A 7,521-nucleotide genomic window follows, 5' to 3' on the forward strand; every position below is an offset into this window, starting at 1 on the left:
ACGAGGTGTACGGAGCGGAGCCGCGTGTGTACGAGGTGTACGGAGAGGAGCCGCGTGTGTACGAGGTGTACAGAGAGGAGCCGCGTGTGTACTAGGTGTACGGAGCGGAGCCGTGTGTACGAGGTGTACGGAGCGGAGCCGTGTGTGTACGAGGTGTACGGAGCGGAGCCGTGTGTGTACGAGGTGTACGGAGCGGAGCCGCGTGTGTACGAGGTGTACGGAGAGGAGCCGCGTGTGTACTAGGTGTACGGAGCGGAGCCGTGTGTACGAGGTGTACGGAGAGGAGCCGCGTGTGTACGAGGTGTACGGAGAGGAGCCATGTGTGTACGAGGTGTACGGAGCGGAGCCGTGTGTACGAGGTGTACGGAGAGGAGCCGCGTGTGTACGAGGTGTACGGAGAGAAGCTGCGTGTGTACGAGGTGTACGGAGAGGAGCCGCGTGTGTACGAGGTGTACGGAGCGGAGCCGTGTGTACGAGGTGTACGGAGAGGAGCCGCGTGTGTACGAGGTGTACGGAGAGGAGCCGCGTGTGTACGAGGTGTACGGAGAGGAGCCGCGTGTGTACGAGGTGTACGGAGCGGAGCCGTGTGTACGAGGTGTACGGAGAGGAGCCGCGTGTGTACGAGGTGTACGGAGAGGAGCCGCGTGTGTACGAGGTGTACGGAGCGGAGCCGCGTGTACGAGGTGTACGGAGAGGAGCCGCGTGTATACGAGGTGTACGGAGAGGAGCCGCGTGTGTACGAGGTGTACGGAGCGGAGCCGTGTGTACGAGGTGTACGGAGAGGAGCCGCGTGTGTACGAGGTGTACGGAGCGGAGCCGCGTGTGTACGAGGTGTACGGAGAGGAGCCGCGTGTGTACGAGGTGTACGGAGAGGAGCCGCGTGTGTACGAGGTGTACGGAGCGGAGCCGCGTGTGAACGAGGTGTACGGAGAGGAGCCGCGTGTGTACGAGGTGTACGGAGAGGAGCCGCGTGTGTACGAGGTGTACGGAGCGGAGCCGCGTGTGTACGAGGTGTACGGAGCGGAGCCGCGTGTGTACGAGGTGTACGGAGAGGAGCCGCGTGTGTACGAGGTGTACGGAGAGGAGCCGCGTGTGTACGAGGTGTATCCATAGATATATAGTCCTCAAGATGAAAGCAGCACACCAAAAGAAATCCAGTCAAAGTGCTATTTATTAGCCCATTTAGCTGGTTGCCCATACAGCGAGGTTTCGGTCCTGGGAGTTGTGGACCTTTCTCAAGAAAAGGTCCACAACTCCCAGGACCGAAACGTCGTTGTATGGGCAACTAGCCAGATGGGCTAATAAATAGCACTTTGACTGGATTTCTTTTGGTGTGCTGCTTTCATCTTGAGGACTATTTTTGAGGTTTGGTATATGCCTGGAAGGCTTCCTCCTGCATTGTTTAATTTTTGTGCTGTTTTTTCCTTTTATCACATCCATAGATATATAGCTATAGATAGATCTGTGGTATCTATCTCCTGTGTGATACTGTCTGCCGAGCTGTGTATCTAATCCTATCCTGTGTGATACTGTCTGTTGAGCCGTGTATCTAATCCTATCCTGTGCGATACTGTCTACAGATCTATGTATCTAATCCTATCCTGTGTGATAGTCTGCTGATCTGTGTATCTAATCCTATCCTTTATGATCATTTATGATACTGTCTGCTGACCTGTGTATCTAATCCTATCCTGTGTGATACTGACTGCTGAGCTGTGTATCTAATCCTATCCTGTGTGATACTGTCTGCTGAGCCGTGTATCTAATACTATTCTGTGTGATTCTGTCTGCTGAGCCGTGTATCTAATCCTATCCTGTGTGACACTGACTGCTGAGCTGTGTATCTAATCCTATCATGTGTGATACTGTCTGCTGACCTGTGTATCTAATCCTATCCTTTGTGATACTGTCTGCTGACCTGTGTATCTAATCCTATCCTGTGTGATACTGACTGCTGAGCTGTGTGTCTAATACTATCCTGTGTGATACTGTCTGCTGACCTTTGTATCTAATCCTATCCTGTGTGATACTGTCTGCTGACCTGTGTATCTAGTCCTATCCTGTGTGATACTGACTGCTGAGCCATGTATCTAATCCTATCCTGTGTGATACTGACTGCTGAGCCGTGTATCTAATCCTATCCTGTGTGATACTGTCTGCTGAGCTGTGTATCTAATCCTATCCTGTGTGATACTGGGCTGTGTATCTAATCCTCACCTGTGTGATACAGTCTGCTGAGCCGTGTATCTAATCCTATCCTGTGTGATACAGTCTGCTGAGCTGTGTATCTAATCCTTTCCTGTGTGATACTTCTGCTAAGGTGTGTATCTAATCCTATCCTGTGTGATAGAGGGCTGTGTATCTAATCCTATCCTGTGTGATACTGAGCAGTGTATCTAATCCTATCCTGTGTGATACTGTCTGATGAGCCATGTATCTAATCCTACCCTGTGTGATACTGACTGCTGAGCTGTGTATCTAATCCTATCCAGTGTTACTGACAGCTGAGCTGTGTAACTAATCCTATCCCGTGTGATACTGTCTGCTGAGCCGTGTATCTAATATTATGCTGTGTGATACTGTCTGCTGAGCTGTATATCTAATCCTATCCTGTGTTACTGACTGCTGAGCTGTGTATCTAATCCTATCCTGTGTGATACTGGGCTGTTTAACTAATCCTCACCTGTGTGTACAGTCTGCTGAGCCGTGTATCTAATCCTATCCTGTGTGATACAGTCTGCTGAGCAGTGTATAATCCTATTCTGTGTTACTGACTGCTGAGCTGTGTATCTAATCCTATCCAGTGTTACTGACAGCTGAGCTGTGTAACTAATCCTATCCCGTGTGATACTGTCTGCTGAGCCGTGTATCTAATATTATGCTGTGTGATACTGTCTGCTGAGCTGTATATCTAATCCTATCCTGTGTGATACTGTCAGCTGACCTGTGTATCTAATCCTATCCTGTGTGATACTGACTGCTGAGCCGTGTATCTAATCCTATCCTGTGTGATACTGACTGCTGAGCCGAGTATCTAATCCTATCCTGTGTGATACTGTCTGCTGAGCCGTGTATCTAATCCTATCCTGTGTGATACTGTCTGCTGAGCCATGTATCTGATCCTATCCTGTGTGATACTGTCTGCTGAGCCGAGTATCTAATCCTATCCTGTGTGATACTGTCTGCTGAGCCATGTATCTGATCCTATCCTGTGTGATACTGTCTGCTGAGCCATGTATCTAATCCTATCCTGTGTGTTACTATCTGCTGAGCCATGTATCTAAACCTAGCATGTGTGATATAGCCTGCTGAGCGGTGTATCTAATCCTATCCTGTGTGTTCATGTCTGCTGAGCGGTGTATCTAATTCCATCCTGTGAGATACTCACTGCTGTGCATCTAATCCTATCCAGTGTGATAGTGGGTTGTGTATCTAACCCTATCCTGTGTGATACTGACTGCTGAGCCGTGTATCTAATCCTATTCTGTGTGATTCTCGCAGTTGAGCCATGTATATAATCCTATCCTGTGTGATAGTCTGCTGATCTGTGTATCTAATCCTATCCATTGATACTGACTGCTGACCTGTGTATCTAATCCTATCCTGTGTGATACTGACTGCTGATCTGTGTATCTAATCCTATCCTGTGTGATACTGACTGCTGAGCCATGAATCTAATCCTATCCTGTGTGATACTGACTGCTGAGCCGTGTATCTAATCCTATCCTGTGTGATACTGTCTACTGAGCCATGTATCTGATCCTATCCAGTGTGATACTGACTGCTGAGCCATGAATCTAATCCTATCCTGTGTGATACTGACTGCTGAGCCGTGTATCTAATCCTATCCTGTGTGATACTGTCTACTGAGCCATGTATCTGATCCTATCCAGTGTGATACTGACTGCTGAGCCGTGTATCTAATCCTATCCTGTGTGTTACTGTCTGCTGAGCGGTGTATCTAATTCCATCCTGTGCGATACTCACTGCTGAGCTGTGCATCTAATCCTATCCTGTGTGATGGTGGGTTGTGTATCTAACCCTATCCTGGGGGATACTGACTGCTGAGCCGTGTATCTAATCCTATTCTGTGTGATTCTGGCTGTTGAGCCAAGTATCTAATCCTATCCTGTGTGATTCTGGCTGTTGAGCTGTGTATCTAATCCTATCCTGTGCCATACTGTCTGATGAGCTGTGTATCTAACCCTATCCTGTGTGATACTGACTGCTGAGCCCTGTATCTAATCCTATCCTGTGTGATTCTGTCTGCTGAGCTGTGCATCTAAGCCTATCCTGTGTAATACTGTCAGCTGACCTGTGCATCTAATCCTATCATTTGTGATACTGTCTGCTGACATGTGTATCTAATCCTATCCTGTGTGATACTGACTGCTGAGCCGTGTATCTAATCCTATTCTGTGTGATACTGACTGCTGAACCGGGTGTCTAATCCCATCCTGTGTGATACTGACTGCTGAGCTGTGTATCTAATTCTATCCTGTGTGATATGGGCTGTGTATCTAATCCTCACCTGTGTGATACAGTCTGCTGAGCCGTGTATCTAATCCTATCCTGTGTGATACAGTCTGCTGAGCCGTGTATAATCCTATCCTGTGTTACTGACTGCTGAGCTGTGTATCTAATCCTTTCCTGTGTGATACTGTCTGCTGAGCTGTGTATCTAATCATATCCTGTGTGATACTGGGCTGTGTATCTAATCCTCACCTGTGTGATACAGTCTGCTGAGCCATGTATCTAATCCTATCCTGTGTGATACTGTCTGATGAGCCATGTATCTAATCCTATCCTGTGTGATACTGTCTGCTGAGCTGTGTATCTAATCCTATCCTGTGTGATACTGGGCTGTGTATCTAATCCTCACCTGTGTGATACAGTCTGCTGAGCCGTGTATCTAATCCTATCCTGTGTGATACAGTCTGTTGAGCCGTGTATAATCCTATCCTGTGTTACTGACTGCTGAGCTGTGTATCTAATCCTATCCTGTGTGATACATCTGCTAAGGTGTGTATCTAATCCTATCCTGTGTCATAGAGGGCAGTGTATCTAATCCTATCATGTGTGATACTGAGCAGGGTATCTAATCCTATCCTGTGTGATACTGTCTGATGAGCCATGTATCTAATCCTATCCTGTGTGATACTGACTGCTGAGCTATGTATCTAATCCTATCCTGTGTTACTGACAGCTGAGCTGTGTAACTAATCCTATCCCGTGTGATACTGTCTAGTGAGCCGTGTATCTAATATTATGCTGTGTGATACTGTCTGCTGAGCTGTGTATCTAATCCTATCCTGTGTTACTGACTGCTGAGCCATGTATCTAATCACATACTGTGTGATACTGACTGCTGAGCTCTGTATCTAATCGTATCCTGTGTGATACTGGGCTGTGTATCTAATCCTATCCTGTGTGATACTGGCTGCTGAGCTGTGTATCTAATCCTATCCTGTGTGATACTGTCTGCTGAGCCGTGCATCTAATACTATTCTGTGTGATTCTGTCTGCTGAGCTGTGTATCTAATCCTATCCTGTGTGATACTGTCAGCTGACCTGTGTATCTAATCCTATCCTTTGTGATACTGTCTGCTGACCTGTGTATCTAATCCTATCCTGTGTGATACTGACTGCTGAGCCGTGTATCTAATCCTATCCTGTGTGATACTGACTGCTGAGCCGTGTATCTAATCCTATCCTGTGTGATACTGTCTGCTGAGCCGTGTATCTAATCCTATCCTGTGTGATACTGTCTGCTGAGCCATGTATCTGATCCTATCCTGTGTGATACTGTCTGCTGAGCCATGTATCTAATCCTCTCCTGTGTGTTACTGTCTGCTGAGCCATGTATCTAATCCTATCCTGTGTGATACTGTCTGCTGAGCCGTGTATCTAATCCTATCCTGTGTGATACTGTCTGCTGAGCCATGTATCTAATCCTATCCTGTGTGATACTGTCTGCTGATCTGTGTATCTAATCCTATCCTGTGTGATACTGACTGCTGAGCCATGTATCTAATCCTATCCTGTGTGATACTGACTGCTGAGCCGTGTATCTAATCCTATCCTGTGTGATACTGTCTACTGAGCCATGTATCTGATCCTATCCTGTGTGATACTGACTGCTGAGCCGTGTATCTAATCCTATCCTGTGTGTTACTGTCTGCTGAGCGGTGTATCTAATTCCATCCTGTGAGATACTCACTGCTGAGCTGTGCATCTAATCCTATCCTGTGTGATAGTGGGTTGGGTATCTAACCCTATTGAGGGGGATACTGACTGCTGAGCCGTGTATCTAATCCTATTCTGTGTGATTCTGGCTGTTGAGCCATGTATCTAATCCTATCCTGTGTGATTCTGGCTGTTGAGCTGTGTATCTAATCCTATCCTGTGCCATACTGTCTGATGAGCTGTGTATCTAACCCTATCCTGTGTGATACTGACTGCTGAGCCCTGTATCTAATCCTCTCCTGTGTGATACTGACTGCTGAGCCGTGTGTCTAATCCCATCCTGTGTGATACTGACTGCTGAGCTGTGTATCTAATTCTATCCTGTGTGATATGGGCTGTGTATCTAATCCTCACCTGTGTGATACAGTCTGCTGAGCCGTGTATCTAATCCTATCCTGTGTGATACAGTCTGCTGAGCCGTGTATAATCCTATCCTGTGTTACTGACTGCTGAACTGTGTATCTAATCCTATCCTGTGTGATACTGACTGCTGAGCTGTGTATCTAATCCTATCCTGTGTGATACTGTCTGCTGAGCTGTGTATCTAATCCTATCCTGTGTGATACTGGGCTGTGTATCTAATCCTCACCTGTGTGATACAGTCTGCTAAGCCATGTATCTAATCCTATCCTGTGTGATACTGTCTGATGAGCCATGTATCTAATCCTATCCTGTGTGATACTGTCTGCTGAGCTGTGTATCTAATCCTATCCTGTGTGATACTGGGCTATGTATCTAATCCTATCCTGTGTGATACAGTCTGTTGAGCCGTGTATAATCCTATCCTGTGTTACTGACTGCTGAGCTGTGTATCTAATCCTATCCTGTGTGATACATCTGCTAAGGTGTGTATCTAATCCTATCCTGTGTCATAGAGGGCTGTGTATCTAATCCTATCATGTGTGATACTGAGCAGGGTATCTAATCCTATCCTGTGTGATACTGTCTGATGAGCCATGTATCTAATCCTATCCTGTGTGATACTGACTGCTGAGCTGTGTATCTAATCCTATCCTGTGTTACTGACAGCTGAGCTGTGTAACTAATCCTATCCCATGTGATACTGTCTGCTGAGCCGTGTATCTAATATTATGCTGTGTGATACTGTCTGCTGAGCTGTGTATCTAATCCTATCCTGTGTTACTGACTGCTGAGCCATGTATCTAATCCCATACTGTGTGATACTGACTGCTGAGCTCTGTATCTAATCCTATCCTGTGTGATACTGGGCTGTTTATCTAATCCTCACCTGTGTGATACAGTCTGCTGAGCCGT

This window comes from Dendrobates tinctorius, unplaced genomic scaffold, assembly GCF_039654945.1.
Source record: "Dendrobates tinctorius isolate UK_male_01 unplaced genomic scaffold, ASM3965494v1 ptg000196l, whole genome shotgun sequence".
Classification (NCBI taxonomy): domain Eukaryota; kingdom Metazoa; phylum Chordata; class Amphibia; order Anura; family Dendrobatidae; genus Dendrobates; species Dendrobates tinctorius.